A 22,330-nucleotide genomic window follows, 5' to 3' on the forward strand; every position below is an offset into this window, starting at 1 on the left:
ACATATTTTATTTTCTGAAGTTGAGTAGCCCTGCATTTAAATACAGTATAGAACTTGTCTATATCCAGACCACGTTAAACACAGCATGACCAATTAAATTCAGCAATTGTGAATCTTTTCTTTTAAGAGCCTGTGACTATACCTGATCAAAAAGATTCAAACCCTTTTCAAAATAAACATAATATTTTTTGTGCTCTACAAAGAAGATGATGTGAAAGGAGGGAAGTCGGTGAGGATACTAGTAGAATGCATTCTTGCACACAAAACAGAAGTCAGGAAAACTTCTCTCAGCCTTGTGAACTCCCCACTACCCTCCTGCTCTCTCTCATTGCTACCTGATTACCAAAGATTCAAAAATTTTACACTCTTGGGATGTTTTAGCTTTAAGAAGAGAAAACTTTGTCACCCATGCTGGCCATAACAGAACTTGTAATTAATTGCACATGCTTGTACAAAAAGGTCCTTTTCCAATGTGAAAGCTTTATCTTTGTTATTGGCTTGCTCCTTTTGATGTCTCACAAATAGCTTTCTCTGACTTAATTCTGGAATTCTAGACAGCTTCCGCCGAGCAGAAAACCCAAGAGCTATGTGCTATTTATAATAAATAGGTATATCACACATCATTCCTAAAGAAAAATAAGCAAAAGCCACATCTTCAAATCTGTGATAGTGTGATCTCACATCCTGCAGACAGATTACACCAATTTACAGCCACTGATGTCTTATCTACTCTTATTATTTCTAAGTTAGGCTAAAGTGATTTGATTATGATTTGGGGTTGGTTTTTAATAAAGAGTGTGTCAAGGCACAGGGATTGAGTTCAAATATTAACATAAGGCTTAACTGATTATTGACATTAAATTTATACCTGATAATAGGTATTAATAGAAATTATCTTAATACATGATAGCACATACCTTGAAGTTTATGTAGGACTCGGCGTGAAAGTCCATTTTCATAGCTGCTTTTATATATAGACTTCAAAACCATGTGAAACCTTCGGCATATGCAGCTGTATGCCTTTCTTTTTTTTTTTAAAAAAAAAGTTTATACTTCTTAATGGGGTCTGTTTTCATGGTTTATGAAATGTTGTGTCATAAAGTGGTCATTTAATTCTTGTCTTTTAATTGTAACAGACCATTATTGCTGCTGATTTACAATATATTATCCTCTTACAAGCAAATTTAATCACAGAAGCTCTATTTCCCTCTAATCTTTATTAGAGTAGTGGAGAGAAAACTCTGCCACATAAATAACTGAGTATTTTCAAAAAAGGCAATACCTGAAAATCAACCAAACAAAATTAGTTTTTGTTAAAGTGGAAAGTGACTTGCAAATGTCTGAATGGCCAAAGAAATAAGTTTAGAAAGAGAATATATCAGTCTTCATATATCAACATCAGATAATAGTTTGAAAATTTGAAGTTGTGCTTACATTCTAAAAGAATAACTGTAAAAACTTACTCAATAACATCTCTGCTGTTACATCTAGGCAATCTCACCTCATGAAGATTTCGATCAGTGTGAGTAATTTTCTTCAAAAACATTTAAAGTTTTTCATAATTCTGGTAAACTTAAGAAGAAAAAAAGAATCATACTTGCTTTATTTTACTCAGGAAATAGTAAATGATGATGCCAAGAAGTTTCAATTTACTTTGCCAGAATTGAAGGGAGGATGTCTCCTCCTCTCTTCCTATGTGCCTCAATTTTCCATTAGGCTGAATTTTCTAAAGAAAATTTTATAAATACCACTTTTTAAAAAGTAAACTATGTGGAAATGGATGTGTGTGTGGACTTCTAGTTACAAAAATTGGTTACTTCAGCTGACTTGGTTTTACTTAAGGAAGAGATTTTTAGATCTTTTCCCTGTTATGAGCCAATGAAAGAAAAACTTGCATATTATGAGACACTACTGCCATGGTACTATTGCACAGGCTTTCCCAGTTGTTCTTTGAAATGTAACTAAATATGGAGCCAGGAAAAAAGGTTTCTTAACAGTACTAGAGGAATCTGCACTGCCATATTATTTACTTGGTAGCAGTTCAAGAAATAACTACTAAAAGCAGAGCTACCTAGTGTTTAAAACAGCAGGAGCAAATAGTAGCAAATATTTGTATGCAAGCTTCTCCAAGCCTTTCTTTGCAAAACAAATACATTTGTGTAAATATCATCCTATGAGCAACAGAGGGGTCAAGGAAAGAAATCTGTTTACATATCATCCTGGCTGATAAGTCTTGATTTCACCTATCCTAGCAATGAGAGGCTATGTCCTCAGAAGGCCAGGAAATGATGAATTCTTGAGTGCTTCAAAACCGGCCACATTTCAGTGGGAGAAGGAAACATGGAGTAAAACTTCTAAGTTTAGAAGAGTTTAGAGCAAGGCAAGTCACCAGATTCAGACACCTCAAGCAAAGCCCTCAATCTATTCTCTAGAACTTGTTTTTCAGTGACTGACATGGGAGATCCAAGCTCTAAAATACTAAATAAAATGAAGAAAACATTAAGAAATAGCCCAGGAGACAATATACTTATCTGAACAATGGGATAATGTAATTGTGTCCTCCTTACATTTCTGCAGTTATTCCAATGCACACAGCTAACAACCCTACCCAATTTTCTTCATTTACCATCACATTGCTGAGTTCTCTCATTGATGGTAATATGTCTTCCATTCTTCTGAGCAGAGTAACTAACTGTTGTTTGGCTCTCCTTCTAGAGAGCTGCAACAGTGGCTATTGTTCCCTGCTCAGTTTGATGTAAATACTGCTTTGTGAAATACAATGTGCAAGACAGATATTGCGTATACTTTTACCCCTGCTCATAGAATTATATAAAATTAAAAATTTAGCTTCTTTCTTAAAAGAGTCAAGTATTCATCTTTCATGAGCACAGAAAAGTACATAAAACAACAACAACAACAAAAGTTCTTATATTCTTTGTTATTTCCCATTATATCAGAGGTGAGTGGTGTCTTAACAGATTCAGTAAAATTCAACAATGTTTTAACTATTTCTAGCCAAATTCTGGACCTTCAATTAAAGTTGCAGGTAAATGTGGATTTAAATTTGAAGGCTGAGGGGTGGGCACATGCTCTGTCTTCCTCCCTTTGCAGGGAGAGGACACCCTCAGCAGTAGAAAGATGGAGTGAATATCACTGAGTCTGTACCACTTGAAACCATGATAGTTACTCTCATTAAAGCTCCAGTCAATGCTTGTGGTGTAATTGATTCTTGCTAGGTTAGTGACTCGAGATGTTAAGAGATGTGTATATAATTGTGTTCACTTGTCCGTGGTTTTACATGTGTTTCTATTCCAACTTGAGACGGGTGGTAAGGTAAGTCAAATGTCACATCATACCTTGCTACCTGGATTGCCTGTGTTGATCCTGAAAACTTTAAAATTCGTGGTCAGAAGGCGGCAAACATTAAACTATACGTTACATTTGTAGAAATTTTGTTTTATTTGTACTTCAAAGAAACAGCTGCAAACGCTTTTCTTTTTCAGGATAAGCCCTAAAATAATTGTATCAGGATAGAGCAAATTGATTCTGAACACTGAATCAGAGAAATGAGCAAATGCTGAATTCTAAATTGAATTAAGAATCAGTGGGTTTCATTTAATAACCAAACATTTGAATTACTTATTAAAAGTTCCATAGATATCTGCACAGAGAAAATCTTATGCCTTCAAAATAAACAGTAAAAAAAAAGTAAATGTAATCTAAGCACTGTGTTTTCAAGATAACATGCAATCAGAATAATTAATAGAAATGCAAATACAATACTAGTTTCTAGAGGAGCTTTATCTTGTGAAACAAATCATTTAATTATAGTGACAAAGCTTGCAACTGAAACAAAAAAATGAAGAAAGATTTTTTTTTCCTAGAGGTGAGTAGGAATTTTCTGATGATATATCTTTTCATTAAGAAACTTAAGTTTATAAAAACCTGAAACTTTCTACTGGAATACACCTTTTTTTTTTTTTGCAAAAATCCCTTTTCCCTTCCTGAAGGTAAGTTTTGATTAGCCTAGGGACTGATTCTGAGCAAAACAAAGGATTTCCATACCCACAGCCATTGTAGTTCCTGTGAAAGGAAAACTTTTCAAAGTTCCTGCTTTCAGTCGACGAGACTGAAAACAACAAATGTAGGTTCCCTACAGCCGAAGTGAACATTCAGATAGTAGGCACAGGTGCAGTTCTGGTCTTTTTCCCTCCTCTTCGCTCTTTCCTTTGTCATGAAAAGCTCTGAGAGTGGTTTAGTTTGGTGTAATTTACAGTGGGAATATTCTGAAATCTCAAAAGTCCGTGGCAATACAATTGCTGCCTGGCTCCCTTTTGCACAGTGTAATTTGCAGCTGTTCACTTTTCACAGTTCACTCAAACCAGACTGATATTGATACTTGCAAATAGTTTTGTTTCTAATGCCCTCATCATATATGTGGACCACAAGATTAACATAGATTAGGATGAAACAGTCTTTGATACACTTCAAATGGTTTTGAAGTTTTAAAAGACAAAAGATCACTCAATAAGTGAGAAAAATTAATATGATCTGTTTTTGAAGGACTGATTGCAAGTAACCATTTAACCTGAAACAAATTTTATACGATTTCTTGCATTTATACTGTTTCACAATCACCCTGAACTTAGTTTGAGCAAAAGCTATTTACCCATCCGATTTACTCCTGTGGTAGGTGATACTGTCAGTGCAAGAGGATTGCCTCTTGTCTCTCTGGTACCAAATGTAAGATGGCACCACAAAAGCAAGTAAAATGGCAAAGACTGCCAGGCCAGGCACAGGAAACTTGACTCTTGACTGCATTTTAAAATGCAGGGTCTATCCCAGGTTACCCAGCTGTGTTCCTGAGGGTGATCTACGAGGTAAGTCGCATGGCAAAGCAATTTCATCAGCTGTAGGCTTATCTCTGAGGGTCCGCTGCCACAGCAATAATCATATGGGCAAACAGGAAACGTATGGCAGATCACTGTAGCTCATTCACATGGTTATATGTAAGATTATTGAGTTTTATCTGCCCCACTGTGAACGTGTCTTTTTCACTTGAGGTTTTAAATTGATATTTTATTAAGGAATTAAATACAGTGCTTCCATTTCTGTAGTTTTCTGTAGACCTTCCATTAAGTTTCAGTATGAAACAGCAGGCTTATTGGTCAATCCTATGCAGCAATTCAAAAGGATGTGTTCAAGGTTATTGCTTTTCACTTTATTTCTAGTAATTTATATTGCTGAAGACAGAAAAAAAAAGTTTACTAAAATCACATATTTACTTTTACACACAAAACCGACACTAAAACTATAAAAAATTATGTATTTTGTCCTAGAAAATTAAGGAATGCATGTAAGGAACCCATTAAATTTACTCAATAGATGTTTGACTTACAAATTTGAGGTGCTGACTATGATTGGTGCTCATTGGTACTAAATGTAATGAAGGAGCACCGTGCCTGATGGCTTTTTCATGTCCTAACTTTCAGAACCATAAATGTCAGGGATCTTGGCCTCCATTTGTCTCCAAAGAGTTTCCTCTCACAGTCAAAGGCTTTTCTGCTCTCCCTTGCAAAGCTTAAGCTCTTCTCATTTGTTTTGTCCTATTTGTTCCAATGATAGATTACTATCTTCCTTACTTCAGCTTTCTTGCTTCATTTTCTTTACCTATCTACTTATGGGCTCTGTTTCTCAGGCTTGTTGACTCCTTTGTAGACTCATTGTTCAGGTTGTGGTTGTGGTCTGCCCATTAATTTGTCCTTTCTTCTAAGTATTCGATTTTATTTTCCTTGGTGGCTTATGCACTATGTATCTTTCCTCCTTTCCTGCCAGCTTCAGGACACAGCACTTCTGTCTCCATCCCCATATATTATTGCTAGTTCCTGCTCTGCTTTCTCACAGCAGTAACTCTGATTCCTTTGGTCCCATCTTTGACTATTTTATATGTAGGATGTACAACGAGCAGCTGGCCTTGCTTCCTTTGGTACACAGCTACAGTGGATTTTAATTCAGACTAAAATGGAATCAAGACTCAGTGCAAACTCAATGGAAGACAGAGCACAAGAGTGGTCAGCACTCAGGGATATGGTGCCTGCTCACAGAAGATGAAACACTGGGATTTCAGCTGCTACACTATGCTAGTACTTAGGGAGATAGGGAGAGGAGCAAAATTTCTTAGCGTTTGAAAATGAGAGATGAAGTAGAACTGATTGGTTTGAATTATGGCTTGAACATATTTTGCCTGCCTCTGAATCAAATCCATAAATAAATGCACAGTAGTGAAGATGTCTGCTAGAAAATATTAACATTACAGTGAATGAGTGGCAATATAATACAAAGCCAAGTAAATTTCAAAGTTTTATCTTGTATTGAAAGATATGTATTTTTAAACTGTGAACCTCAGCAGGACTCGACTTATTTGTTGCTCCTTTTAAGTTGTGTTCTCCATTTCAAAGTCTGTGAGGTGCTTAGAGCAAGGTCATCAGAACTGAGGCTGAGCTTGTAAAAAAAATTTATTTTTTTTTCTTTCTTCAGTATTGAAAATATTTTGCTCTATACTTTTATAAAAGAAATATTATAACCTACAGTTACTTGGCTGTCACTGGGAGAAAATGCAATTTCAAACTTTTTGTTTATCATGGAGGAAACATAAGTGATAGAACAGTTAGTCTGCACCTTTTTAAAATCAGAATTCCATTTCTGACTGTATCCTAATTGATTTTATTGTTTGTAGTTGACTGAAGGCTATGACTTGCATGGATAACTTTCAGTATTATTAAAGAAAAGAAAAGCTTGTCCCTCTGTCTCATTCTCCCATTTTTCTGTAAACTACCCAAATAACCCTGAAACAAAGTGATCTCCTTGCCATAGTTATGCAGGGGGAAATAATCTGCGCAGTTCTCCAGAGGCTGTGAAATGTTTAAAATGAGTAATTAATTCAAAGGGTCTTCCGAAAATGTAGTTATCATCCAAGGTATGTAAGGATTGATTTGGGAATATTGTGAACTGCCATAAATTATTACGGATTTTCAAGCTTCAGTGTAATCTTTTTCACATGCAGATGAAAATGTCTCTGATATTTTCCTACTAAAAGTATTTTCTAAGATTATTGAACCAAGTTATGTTGCAAGGTTAAATGCATGTCTAATTTTTTCTTTCTTTAGATCTGCTTCTGAGGTACCTGTGCAGAAGCAATTCCACATTCTTCCCACTGGTGACCATCCTAGGGCTGTGTCGTCCCAGCTTTCAGCCATCCCTGCACATTTGCCTGTGGGCTTGATAATTCTTTCCTTTGGGGACCTGTGACTTGTTATTTAAGAAGTAAAGGGATCTCCTTTAATGTCCATATATTTGAATTTTAAAATCAAGTTCAATTGGATTTGGAAATCAACTGTATGAATAGTAGAAAGAAACTTTCTTGCGTGTAAGGATGTCAGGGAAGTATTTTGATAAAGCAGTTTACATGCATTTTTAAGTTGCTTAAGGGATTGGCATGCCCTGGTGGTAACTAAGTTTGACCTAATTTCTTAGATCGCTTCTGAAGCCGTGTTTGTCTCAGCCTAATCACTGCTGTCTGGAGTGTTAAACCCTTCTGACGCAGATTTAGTGCTTTTATACTACTGTATTCCAGGGTTTGGGCCCTTCTTTTTATGGAGAAGATACAATTTTGAACGTAACTGAGGTATTTTCTTACAGCTACAACTGCACAGAGGAAAGCAATTCCATGAAGAGCATCCCAGTGCTTGGGGTGTACCAGGTCTCGCCTGGAAATGAAAGGCTTTGTGTTGCCAATTACAGGGACCTTCTGAAGCTGGGGTATCAGGGGCATTTTTTATCATCAGGAGGTGCTTTATGGGTGGCCCGTGGCACAACAGGGCACAGAGCTTGCGTTGGCCCCGGCGGGCAGTGGGCAAGGTGGCGGGGAAGGCCCTGCCGGCCGGTGAGCAGCGCCGGGCTCTGGTGGGGCTGAGGGCCTGGGGTGAACGTGGCTGCACAGCCTGAGGGACAGGTGCCAGCCGCCTTCCCGAGCCTCTCCCAGCAGCTGCTCCGCAAGGCCTGTGAGCCTCACCTCGGCTGTGGCGTTGGGATGCAGAGGTTTTCAGGGTCGCAGAGCTTCTAGACTTGACCTCAGGTAGTTAAATTAAGCCTCTGGTCCCTTAATCAAAAAACCCTTAGTATTTGAGTGCTTTTATTTTTGCTTTTTGACAAGGGACACAACAAATGCAGTCTGGCACTGTTTCCTTCAGAGTACTTCACTGTTTCTAGCCTGTAGTAAGTGAATGCTAAACCAAGCACACTAATGTGCAAACAGGCCTTGGTTTTCTGTGTCCAGAACTCCTTGTTTTAATTTCTTTCAGGCACATCTTTGTGGTCGCCTTTATGGAGACATGTGGTGTGTGTGAAGGCACAGACTCAGGTTGTGGTTCAACCAGAGATACTTTATTGTACAGAGAAGCTCATATTTATATCTCTGAGCCTGGATACAAATTCCAGCTGTATGTACCACCAGGCTCAGGGCAGAAACTATTCATGCAGTTACATAGCTATATATCACCACAAGCATGCAAACACCTTTTGACTACTAGATAACCATGTTTATCTTTCTTACTTTCCTTCACGATACTCAGTTGTTCTCTCATCTTCTGTCAGATCAGACGTTCTCTATCCTCCTCTCATATATCTCTCTCCAAACATTCTCTGTCCTCCTCTCTCTTATCTCCCATCAGTAATGGTCAGACACTCTCCATACACCTCTCATACATCTCTCTTCAGACATTCACTATCCTCCTCTCCCACAGAGACATATATGTTAAGGCTGTGCATCTGATTAGATTCCCAAAAGTAGAAGTGAGAGATCCTGGTCCTATCCATACTCTTGCAACTGTAAGCATATATAATACTTACTGCAAAGAGAGTCTGCATGTTTCATTTGATGATAGTTTAGTGTAACCAAAATTTTATTTCATTCTGCTATGAATGAAAAAATTAATTCTTAATCTACTGTTCACATACATGTTCAAAGAACGTATACTTGTGATGTCAGTGTGTGATGCTAGCCCAAGTCATATCACTCCCATTCACTGCAGTTTAGGAGCTTCTATCACTGGTAGTAGCTGATTGAATATAATATTTTATAATACTGAATCCAGTACTGCAATAAACATCTCATTTGAAGCAGTAATAGCAGACTATTATTCTAAGCAGCCTTAACCTTCCTTAGCTGTAACAAATTATTTAGAATTATTCAGGGTAAAGTATATAGGTGAGATGTTAATAGAGGACTCGTTAGCCCAAAATACTGTTTTAATCAAGAATTTGAAATGCAGACTAGAGTAGGATTTGATACTATAATAACACCTTTCATACTAAAGGCATTCTAAAGCAATTTCCAGTAATGAGCTAGATAATGTGGGTGCTCTGACTGTGTGGGGAATACAAATATCAATAGCCACAATTTGTTCAGCATAAGCTTTCTTGCACAGAGATTAGAGTATGGAAATATGTTTGACTGGAATAAAGAGAATTGCTTATGAGGCTGTACACCTGCCCAAAAAATCATTTAAAAAGAGTGCCAGCCTTTTCACCTTGCCACAAAGAGGAATTAAATAGTTAAGTTAAAGTTTTTTTGCATTTTCAGCAGTCATTTCAAGGGCTCCATGTCCCTTCCCCCCAGTACTTCAAACCTCAAAAATAACACACTCATACACTCTCACTGCAAATGATTTAGGAAAACAAGCAGCATTATAGCTAAAAGCCAAAAACTATCAAAACAGAGAAAACTGCAGAGAGAGTGCATAAGTGAAATGTGGTGAACTTTAAAGTTCTTTGGTTTCCGTGAATATTTCACTCTGCAACCAGCAGCATGAAAGACTTCCAGAGTCTTACAGCTTTCAAGTTAGTGAGTGGATTGTAGCCAAAAACTCTCAGAAGGTGGGTAAAAATGCTTTTTAAGAAAAGGAGAAAGAAAAGGTTCTGTGTTTTTGATTCAGGAAATCAATAGCCATACAGTAAAGATTTACAAAATGAATTATATTAGGGAACAGGAGAGAGAAATGACATTTTTTTCCTACTTTAATATCTTATGCATTGGAATGCTTTGTATGTTAACACTTTGTAGCAACTCTTTGGAAAGGAAGTCTCTAAACTATTGATTTAAGTACTGCCAGAAAACATCATTTGGCTGAGGCAAAAGTCTGTAAAACCTGAAGAGAGAAGTGTCTGTTAAATACAAAGTGAAAAGTTAAAGAAGTGATTCTACTATGATTAAAAATCTGAACTCAGTTTTGAAAGGCAACTTTAATAAAAAAAAAATCACAAAAGATGACATTATTTACTAACAGAGGCAGGGATATGAAAATGTTTTAAAGTTTTCACTCCTAAGGAAATAGAAATATTTTTTTTTGGCCAGTAGAGCAAAGATTTTTCTATTCCGAGGATCAAATATTTCATTCTTACCTTCTGAGAAATGTCAGTAACTTAACCATGGATTTAAGCATCTTAGTTTCTATGGATAATGCAGGATAAACCACACTGACTTCCAAATAGAAGTATGTGGGATAGCAACAGAAGTATAACTTCTTCTGTAGGAGATGCTGGAAAATTGTTTTCTTGTTTTGACAAATACTTCTCTTATCAGCTCAAGCAAAATTCTGGAACAGTCTTTAGTGTATTGGAACACCAGATCCATAATTTCTTTGTTTTCTCAGCTTCTATTCATAAAGTATTCATGTTCAATCCCTTCCTGAGTTTGCAGGCATAGTGACATGAATTTCAGCTAATTAATGTGAATGAGATGTTCAGATGTCACTGTGAAAAGTGTCACTGACAGACATAGAAATTCAAATACACGTTTCTTCTCTGACATTTTTATCACATGAGTGAAATATTTCTGTTCTGAGATAATTTCTTTGTATGTTTGGCTTTGATGACTCTCCATCTCTGTTCATAACCTATCTGAAATGTATTTTTCTGCACTTTCTACCTTCTAAATGTCTCTTATTTCTGTTAGCTAGCTCACTTGAAGAAGTGACAAAATAATGTGGTACTTTAACATGTAAGTGTTCTGCAGTGACACACCTCTCCAGATGAGCAAGGGAAAATGGATAATCTTATCTATTTAAAAAGTTCAAAGAGAAAGTACCCTGTTGGAGTTATTTGCCACTAAGCAGAGTTTGGTAACAGGCAAACCAATGGAAGCTCCAAAGCTTTTTAAAGAATATTGTTTCCTTGCATATCAAAACATTTAACAGGACAGAGATCACCATGCCACAATGAAACAGGCAGCTAGAGGCAAAAGGAGATCTGATCTTTGAGAAAAAAGATGGAAAATTAACATTGAGTTGATTATTCTGTGTTAATTTCTGCTTGTTTAACTTCATTTTGGATGAACTAGCACTCCATTTGTCCATTACCTACGTGAACATCTAGAAATGTCATGCTACAATCTTGAAGGATCTGAATTGCTTTCAGTGGAGCATGAGAGAGGAAAAGAAGCATTCCCTGAGGAAAACCTTAAGCTACTAAATGTTCTTTTCCCTTTTTAATTCTTTAACTTCATAAAATTTATGTGGGATGTTTTCTGAATGTTTTTGAAGCTGCTTACTTCCACTTATATGGTTTGCATAATTGCCTTTCTAATGGCTAGAAGAATTACCTTGTAAATATCTTGTCTCAATTAAACTATTGTTGCAGTAATTTGTACTGAAACATACTTTGAGCTGGCTGTCTTGCTTAAAATTCATCCCATAAGCATACATTCTTTAAAAAGTATAAAATAATGTATTTAAATTGATTCTGCTTGTTCTTATTAATATTTTTATGAATGTCTATGTATGTATGTATTGAGGGAGGAAGGACTGATAAGCAGTGATTCATCTCTAAGAATGACATTTTGGTGTTTGCAAAATATATCAAAAGCTGCCATACTAGGTAGGAAATAATTTCTCCAGTACTTACCTATTATATAAGTAGTTCTTAAACATGCAGTACATTACTGCTTGCCTTATTTGCATTTGTCATGTTCCAGGGCTATTCCCTTATCAACATAATACCCTCTGCAGTTGTATTGCTTGCAATAAATTACTTGTGCTTTTTCTTTTGTTCTCAAGGTTATCCTAATCTCTCAAGAACACATAAGGGCACTAAGACTATGAAGAAACAGAGAACAACAACTGAAGTTCCATTAAAAGCTAGTAAGTTCAACATTTTGATATTTGGTGTTTACAGTGAAGAGTACAGAAAAGATATGGAGACCTTACACTGTTGTGCAACTAATTATCACTCTCATTGCACTCTCCCAACTTGCACTGTGAACAAGCACTGCATAATGGTGACATGGAAATTTTAAATAATTTTAAGGCAACCACATGTCTAGTTTTGAAGGATAATTTCTTTATTTATAAAGTGTGTGTGTGTGTGGGGGGGGGGGGGGGCAGGGATATGCAGTTTAAGTGATCTAATGATAAACATTTAAAGATGCCTGTTCTTCAATTATTAAAGGGATTGTGAATGACTAGCTCAGACTTCTGCATCTAGTATTTATATGTTTAAGTTAAGCCAGATCAGTCCCACACTGTGTGTCTAACTAAGAATTTCTCACTGTAGAAATTAAATTCCTATCCCAGTTAACAGAGAAATGTAACTCAAGCAGCCTACAGAGTATTCAGCCTTTTGGCATATTCTATGCAGAGGCAATAAAGTCAATACTACTTGAAAATTTCTTGTTTGCATAGGTATCAATAATTTTAAAATCACAAAATATTTATAGTTGGTAAAGTGTGGAACAGAATTAAGCTAAGATGACTTTGGATACAATGCCTGCAGGACAGACTAGATATCTTTATTCTAAAAGATCCAGGAAACTGCATGAGGAAGTTAGTGGAGATAATTATGTAATTTTTTCTATTCATTTTATAACCGTTTATGTATATAATTTGTCTGAACTATATTCAAATTTTGACATACTCCTATATATACTGTATTTTTCAATGTCACAGTTAAATTTCAGATCCATTATAACATGTCTGTGAGAATTTTCTGAATGCTACAGGTGTTAAAATGTTAACGTTTTGTGCTTTTTATCAAGTATATACATCATCACTTTACTCCCATTGCTTCATTTCTTTGGCTTTCATACTTACCTACTGGGCATTAATTTCAAATAGGTTAATACAATTTTTGACACCATATAAAATTACATTACTGGCATAGCTTATTTATTTACTCCTCCTTTTTTGGTTCATCAAAACTGAGAAATTATTGAGGGGCACTTTAAATGTTGTCACTGACATAACCATTTTTTTTGAGATAATTTTTAATCAAAAGGATAATTTGCTGGTAAACATGATATTACAACATAATCACCTGCTCTCCTGAGACACACCTCAAAATGTAGTTCTGTCTTCTGCTTCACAGTTGAATCCAGTGTTGTTTATCAACCTACCTCTAGAAATCACTATACATCTTGAAGAAAATATTATTACTTGCTCTGCTTTAAGTCCAACTAAACATTTACACAATTTTTAATTGAAAGAAGGTTGGACAATGTAGTAGCAATTTGGAGTCAGGATTAAAAGCAAAATTAGTTGCTCTGGCGAAAGCCCTTGGCTTGTTACAGAGCAAGATGATTACTATAATTAGTGACAGTGAAGATGTACAATTCTCTTTATGAAATCGCTGTGGATCATCTCCAAAAGATTGTTATGCTGTCTGTCTAGCCAGAAAAATATCAAAAGGGGACACCTGTGTTCCACATAGGAACAGCTGTAAATATGTTGTTACATAAGCAGTCACTGCACTCTTATGCACGGTACTTGTTGCTGGAGTCAGCCTAAGCTGGAGGATTGGTTACATTTGAATGGAAAGAAAAAGAAGAGATGGACAACATTTAATCAAAGATCTCTTTTCTTTCCTTTTTCTTCCTTACAGTTTTATATAACATTTGTGCTTTTATTCTGGAGGTCAACCTAGGAATCCACCTTCCCAACTGCCCACAGTAATTCATAGGACAGAGAGTAATATTCAACCTTTATTCTCCCCCTAATGCCCCAACAAATGGTCTTTTAATTCTTATATGGAAAATGCCACAAGCTTCCAGAGGTATCTGGAAAGAGCTCCTGTCTTTGCATCTGTGCATTTTTCTTACGTGGTAGATGTATAGGTTTGAATACCACTTTAAAGAAGGAAAATGAGTGAAGCCTGGATCACTGCTCCAATGAGTAAGTTTTTGTCTAAAAGCAAGGAGAAGGAAAATCTCAGTCTTTTTCTTGCCATTTTGGAAAAAAAAAAAAAAGGGATTTATGGGAAATTTTTGTGGTGTTTTTTTTTTTTTTTTTTTTTTTTTTTTTTAAAGAGGAAATGAGTTTGCAGTATGCTTTAAAACCTACTGGCGCAAGGCATTTACAAGGGTAGGCAGAGGAATGCTTAGGTTTGCCATCTGCAGTGAGGTACATGACACTAAACTCTTACAGGACTGAATTTTTTCTCATCATTTAGAGAAGCTGATTTTTTTCTTTTTTTTTTTTTTTTTGTCTGAAACACTTTTATATTGAACTCCCTCTTTGGTTTATATGCTCCCTAGAGTCCACGTAATCCAAGGGCATAGTTTTTTGATTGTGTCTTTGGTTCTGGGAGTTTAAACTCCATGCAATTTATGTATTAGGCACTTAAGTCCCTTTTTCAACTTGTGGTATCTTATCTGTTTTGGGATGATTATACCGTTTTAAATGTGCTGTATGTATTTGCTCAGTCAAACAAGAAATCTATGGAGGGAACTGATCTGGTATTTAACTGCAATTTCAGCCAAATTGTCTGTTATCGTTCTACTGCGACCTACATTAATAGTCCTATATAACATGTATCTTCCAGCTGTAACTTCCCAGCCATTACTGATCACATACAGATTATTTTTCTCACTCTTATAGTGCTGCCACCTATGGTGTAGAAAGAATGAGGAAAAGCTTGTAACAGTTATGTTACATAAATAGTACTTTCAGACAAGGGAGAGAAATATAGTGTACCCAAATGAAGATTAAAGAGAATTTGTAGAGAAAGAACTACCTGATTTGGAATGAAATCAGGAACCCTGTAGCTAATGAGCTCATCCTCGAAAAAAACCACAAGGCAAATTATGAACTCAGGCCCAAAATTACAAGGCATCAAAAGTAGATCATTACTTACATATATTTAATGAAATAGCGAAAAATATTATTCAACAATATCTGAAATTGTGACTTAAATGACAATGGCAGGAAAACATTTAAATCTAAAATAAATTTATGTGAGAAATCGTGCTACCCTTTTAAGATGAAGAAAAGATCTGTCTCAATAGATTACAGTCTTTCTGCTTTTTCCAAAATTCTGTTTCAAAGGCCAACAGGTATTTTGTAACACTGCCTTTCTTTCCCAAAGCAGGCATCTGAGGAGGCTTTATATTTGATGCTCCATTTCCCAAACTAAAATCTCCTGCCTTGACATTGTTCAAGGTGAGCTTAAATAGGGCAAGACACATGCTGTTCTTACAGCTGTATTTGTTCAGGTGTACAGTTCCCAACTGCATGGAGCTACCCACTCCCAGTACTAAATGCCAGAAGACAGAAAATGGGGAAATGGACAGGGAGGAGAATTTTATTTAAAGGTCTTGCTATTGTTAGAACAGTTACATTATCTGAGAGCCTTATACACTACAGTACCATACATTTTTTTCTCTTTCTTGCTGTAAAAGAAAACAAATTACATCATTAGCTGCTAATGTCTGGGATGGCTGTACTGTTTGCTGGGTAAAAAACTGTCCGGATGGCCGAGCCCAAAGAGTGGTGTGGGATGGAGCTACATCCAGTTGGCAGCTGGTCACAAGCGGTGTTCCCCAGGGCTCAGGGCCGGGGCCCGTCCCTTGAACATCTTTACCGAGGGGCTGGGCGAGGGGACGGGGCGCACCCCCAGGAGGTTGCAGGGACACCAGGCTGGGGGACAGCTGATGTGCTGGGGGCAGGAGGCTCTGCAGAGGGACCTGGGCAGGCCGGGCCGAGGGGCCCAGCCCAGCTGGAGGAGGTTCAACAAGGCCGAGTGCCGGGTCCTGCCCCGGGGGCACAACAGCCCCCCCAGCGCTGCGGGCTGGGGCAGGGGGCTGGGAACTGCCCGGCGGGGAAGGGGCTGGGGGGGCTGGTGGCCAGCTGGGCATGAGCCAGCAGCGTGCCCGGGTGGCCAAGGAGGCCAGCAGCACCCTGGCTCGTAGCCGGGACAGCGTGGCCAGCAGGGCCAGGGCAGTGCCCGACCCCTGTGCTCGGCACTGGTGAGGCCGCCCCTCCAACCCTGGGTTCGGGTTTGGGCCCCTCACGGCCAGAGGGACATGGAGGGGCTGGAGCATGTCCAGAGCCGGGCACGGGGCTGGGGCACAAGTGCTGGGAGGGGCGGCGGGGGGAACTGGGGCGGTTAGTCTGGAGAGTAGGGGGCTCCGGGGGGACCTTATCGCTCCCCACAGCTGCCTGAAAGGAGGTTGTAGGCAGGGGGTGCGGGTTTCATCTCCCGGATCACAAACGGTAAGGCAAGAAGAAATAGCCTCAAGTTGCGCTAGAGGAGGGTTTAGATGGGATATTAGGAAAAAATTCTTCACAGAAGGAGTTGTCAAGCACTGGAACAGGCTGCCCAGGGCAGTGGCTGAGTCACCATCCCTGGAGGTGTTTAAAAGACAGGTAGATGTGGCACTTAGGGACATGGTTTAGTGGTGGGTTTGGCAGTACTGGGTTAACAATTGGATTTGACGATCTTAAGGGTCTGTTCCAACCTAAATGATTCCATGACTCCATGGTTGTTTCATGGTGATAATGTTCAGGTTTGGCTATGTTTAAGAAACAGAGGAGTGCCCTCCTCTTTCTTTCCAAAAAACTGCAGTCTCTACCTTTTTTTTTCTCTTTAATTTCTCATAGAGTCCTTATTAAAGAAAATAAATGTTAATTGGATGCCTCTAGCAGTATAATTAAAACTTTCTGGCTCAATTAAAGTATGCAGACTGTCAACTGCTACATCGTGAGAGATTCTGCCATTGGAATATGCAATGCATTCAGGGGAAAATGTCCCAAAGGGGGTTTACTTTCTTCTAAGTAAGCATAATTCATGACAAAATTTAAAGAAAACCATAAAGTGAACTAAAATAAACAAGACACTTGTACGTATGAGTGAATCTTACTAATGTTCAACCAAAATTTGATGCCGTATTCCCAAGACAAGGCATTATACATTTATATATAAATAATGAGATATTATATAAAACAGACAGCATTGGTATCAGAGCATCTGCCTTGCTTACTAATGAGGGTAAGACACTGGAGTGAGTCATGTTGCCAAGGAATATGTTCTTGTGTGTATTTCTGAGAAAGATTTCAAGATCTGGGTGTTTCATTTAAAAGAGGGGGGTTGGAAGGAAGAGGGGAGTATGAGTAGGTGTGTGAAACATGAAGAGGTGGGAAGGCCAGTGATGTGCAAATGATTGTATGTTCTAATACAAATTATCCTTTCATCAGACAGTGAAATAAACTCCCTGGTCAGGTCAAGGAGAGTAAAAATGGCTCATTTATAATAACTTGCAGAGGCTGAAAATTGTTCACATAAATCTACCACTCAATTCTCTGTAACTGTCTTAGTCTTTTATTTTTCTTTTCTATTTTCTTTTTTTGTTTGTTTTTTGTAAGTGACCCTGGAATTTGTCCAGCTTTCTTTAGAAAGGAAGTAAACTTTGATTTACTTTGGTTAGTTGTTTTAACTGTACACAGACTGAAGCTTCAACTATGTCACTGAGGATTTAATAAGAAGCAAAAAGCAATGCTATAACATTTGGGTTCTGCTTTTTTGAATTTATTTATTCAGCTCAGGTCTGTACCTTGTTTAAGGCTAAGGTCTGCAGTCTGACATAGGTGAAGGTGTGACACTGCACTAAGTGAGCAAATTCAAACATCATCCTGCATGTTTTATACAGAATTATTCAAGTAGATCTGTACCCAGCTGTAAGCCATGTCCAACATCTGTATATGTGTGCTTTGGGACATTCTGAGACTCTTAGTGAGAAGGTGAAGAGTGATCCACCAAGATTTGATAGGGCTTAAGTCTTCTGAAACCCAGATAAACAATTCTGTTCCTGCTCTCAACCAACTAATTACAGCTTTGCACATGCCATTCTGCTGCTGGATCTTCTGAATGCCGATCCTAGCATTCCTATTAACCAACCCTTGCCTCTGGATCCCTAAGTAGGGCAGGTTTTAGAGACTTGCCAAACAAACCTAAAAACAAAAAAATTGTTTGCGCTAAGCCACTCTGCAATTGCATGAAAAATCCTTCCTGCTAATAGAGCCTTAATATATAATGGGTCTATTGTGACTGTGACCATAGACTCACCTTCTTCCTTTTCTGATTAGATAATAATAGCAGTACCCAGGTGCATCAAGATGAGCCACCTGGAGTCTTCCTTCATCAGGACGGTGGCCTAAGTCAGATAGCTTTGTGCTAAGCCTCATTTGGTTTAAAAATGAGTTGTTCTCCAACATGAATCATACAAAGCAGAAATAACCCTTTGGAATGCTTAATAGTCTTTCTCTCACTAATTTTATTTAAAGAGCTCTGGTGATTCAAATTTAACTATGCTTCAAATCTGAAACTTTTGCCATATGGGTTTCCCTGAGTTATTACATAATTTCTCATAGGCTGAAGGACCTCAGTTATTAACATTTTTTACTTGAAGCAAATTTTTTAATGAAGTGAGAAAGATAAAAAACTGAAGGAGATTGGTGTTATTTATTTTGTATTCTTTGAGAGCCACAAGGTTATGTGCTATCTTGTAAGTGGGTTGTGAGTTTATTTTCCCTCAAGAAGCAAAATGTCTCTGGAACACTATAGGAAAAATGGGTTTCAAGACTCACTTCTAAATTTAAAACTGTCATTAATTGTCAGTTTCTGTAAGGATCACTGTTTTTTAATGATTGCTCATCATGGATTGCTTTCTAACTTGTTTCCCCTTTGAAGATGTGTTTCTCTTTAGAGCTTTTGGGGACATAATGATCTTGGGAAACAACAGAAATGTCTTTGCCCTGTTCTAGGATGAGGATGATAGTAAGAACTGTTGCTAATACTGTCTGTAACTAAACAAAGCACTGTAACAATAGAAAGAAAGAACAAGTGAGTAATTTTAAAATTTTTAATAGACATCATGAATCTATTCAGGCTTTACTAAAATTGTTGTGAATGGAACTTTCAATGTAAGCTACACCTGTGCACAGGAAGGATAAAAATAAAGTTGTCAATATTTGAACTTGAGAGACTTTTGCAGGTAGTATCTGTTACAAATTTCAGGTTATTCATTCCAGTTTTTTATTTCATTCATTACTCACACTTGCCTTTTCTGTTTTTAGTATCTATGCTCTTGCAGGGGAGAAAAGTAGTGGAAGTGCCAGATGTAGATCAAAAGATGCAAATATTTACCAAAAATGGTAAATTTTATAGAAAAAAGATATTTTTCTCTCTCAGTCTCAGAGGTGGTCAAATTAACAAAAAAAATAAAATTCACCTCCTTTAAAGCAGCTGTGTGACTGGAAAAAATTTTCATATAAACACTTTCTGTATTTGGTAAGTTGTTCAGCAGTCTAATTAATACATTTTAATTAACATAATATGATGCCTGAAGAACGACTTGTGTTGTACAGAGGGGATTGTCAGATAATTGCAAATTGGTACCCACCAGTTTTTGGAGAATGAAGTGAAGCACAAATTGGTTCCCTTAATTACAATTGTTGCAAAATTGTCTGTAGGAGCTAGGTTACAGAATTTTTGGCTTGCCTTCTCTATATCCCTCCTCAGTTGCTTTTTTTCTGAGGTGAAATGTTGTGGTCTAGATAGTCTGTTGTTTTGCAAACATTTGAAGCCAGCATTGTCCCTGAAAGGTGTAATCACAGTATCCCCCCATTCATTTAATCCCTTTCCCCATGCTGCCTTATCACTTGTTTTGGCACAATTGTTTGTATGACCATATGGTGCATCTGATGGTGGAACTGATTCAGTTTATTACTATTGTTTTTAACCAGATTTTTTCCAGACCAGAGTAGTTTCTGACTCATTTACTGTTCAGCTTTATGGTCCCCTAAGGGCATCTTATGTAAACTTTTCTATACGCCATTGTCAGCCCGGTCTTCACATTTTAATTTTTTTTATGTAATTTTTTTAGTTTGGGTGACTGGAAGTTATAAACAAGGCTTCTGTTTTGCAGTCCGTTCTTTTATTTATTTCTCTAATGTTCTAAACATTTCTTTTCTGCTGAGGAAAGAGCTTATATTCCCCCAGAATCCAGTTTTTATTTTTCATTAGTTGTATTCTAGAACCCATGCTTATGTATATATTCTTAGGGATTTTTATCCCTCTGTGCATTACTTTCTATTTATTCATACTGGATATCAGCTGCAGTTTTATTGTCAGGTCATATTGTCTTCTGAGATCTTTCTGCAGCCCTTTGTAGTAAGTTTTACTTTAGATTATTATGAAACATTTAGCACAGACATTTGACCATATTTTCAGATTATATATGTGTGTGTATGTATATGTATGTACATCTGTAACACAAGTCCAGGATACTTTCCTTTGAGACTTCACTGCTAAACTCCTCCATTGTGCAACCTTATAATAAATTTCTGCCTTTGCTTGCTTGTTTAACATTTTAACAAAACAACCTTCCTTTTGCTTTCAAGACAAAATCATTTTCTTGCAAATGAAGGCAAAGGGTTTTTTGGCCTTTTCTGAGGACTATCTGAAGTGTTTGGAAGTCCACATACCATGAGGCTTTCTCTTCAAATATTTACTGATTCTTTTAAAAAACACTAATATTGCTTTTGCACCATGACTCATTTGTAAGAGCCAGTTCTTCCTGTCTTTTTTTGCAGACAATCTGAAGCATATAAAGTACATCTCATTACTGCTGTACACAAGTTTTTTCTGTACAATTGCTTCATTTTGTTAAAATGAAAAAGCTGGGGTTTTGTTTGACTGAAAACCTGCACTGGACTGCATGCTTGTGCTGAGTTGACATAAGGGATGATTCTTTTAAAGAATATCAGTCCTTATTCTGACTTGGAGTGATACTGGGCATGCAGAGATGCAACTTTTGTTACTCTAAAACATAAATCCTTCTAGTTTTTCTATACAAAGAGAGAAAGCAGAGATACTGCTATGGGTTACTGCACTAAATTGAATCCCAGAATAAGGTACTACTGACCAAGCTGGTGACAGTCATTCAGTTTCTCAAAACAAACAGTAACTTTGAGGTTTAGGCAAGAAAACAGGAAATAAGGTTTAGTAGTGAAAATGTTTTGCACTGTATCGATCTGGGAAGATTGAGTGAGTCCTATTATCACCAGTGTTTAAATACTACCTTCTTATTTTGCATCTGGCATGCTGCAAGGATCGGTGGATGTGTCTGCATCCTTTAACATGTCCAAGTTGAGTTTGGTAGATCCAAAGGTTCCCTGTGACAAAAAAAGCAAGATGTTGAGAGAAGAAACAGATATGGAAGGGAGCTTTCAGACAGCTAAGAAATAGAAATAATTTCCTTTAATGTTGTTCAGACTACACTGTAAGGATGTGATTGATTAATAGGGTAAAAGATTTCCCTGAGAGACTGTTCCTAGCTGATTAGAATTTTCTTCCAACTTGCATCAAGCCTTAGATGATGGTAATTTATCAGAGAGGTTAGTCTGTTTTTTGGTGGTTCAAGGAACTTTTTTTTCTTGAAAAAGAAAAAACATGAAGAAAGAGAGGAGAGAAAGTTAGTCTCAAAGTAAAAACAGATTAATCAGGAGGAACAGAATAAGAGACTAGAAAATCTCACTGAGTGCAACAGACAAGTATCATATTCTGTAGGTGCTTAAGGCTCATGGAACAGCAATTAAAAAAAAAAAAAAAGGAAAAAATACCAAGGAAACTGAGTTGAAGACCTAGATTTTAAAAAAAGAGTACATGTAGAATGAGGATATATTGACCATTACAGTTTTGAGAATGGCAGAATGGTCGGATATCCTTTGTATGCTTAGTTCTGGAGAACTTACTGTGAAAGCCTGAAATGCTGTTTTTATTTACAGTTTTTACAGTGGATTTAATGTCATTTATATTTTAATAGTGCTATGTAAGATTTGTATCAGTGCAACAAAAAATAGCATTTTGCCTTGTTTATTGAAACTATAATATTAAGGGAGTGTTATTTGGGGTTAAATATTCAATTAAATCTCCTGCATTGGCTATGTAGATGGAGCATTCATTAAACCATGCAAAACCATCAACATTCCATGTAGAAGTGCATTTT

This window comes from Falco punctatus (assembly GCF_963210335.1).
Source record: "Falco punctatus genome assembly, chromosome: 8".
Lineage (NCBI taxonomy): Eukaryota > Metazoa > Chordata > Aves > Falconiformes > Falconidae > Falco > Falco punctatus.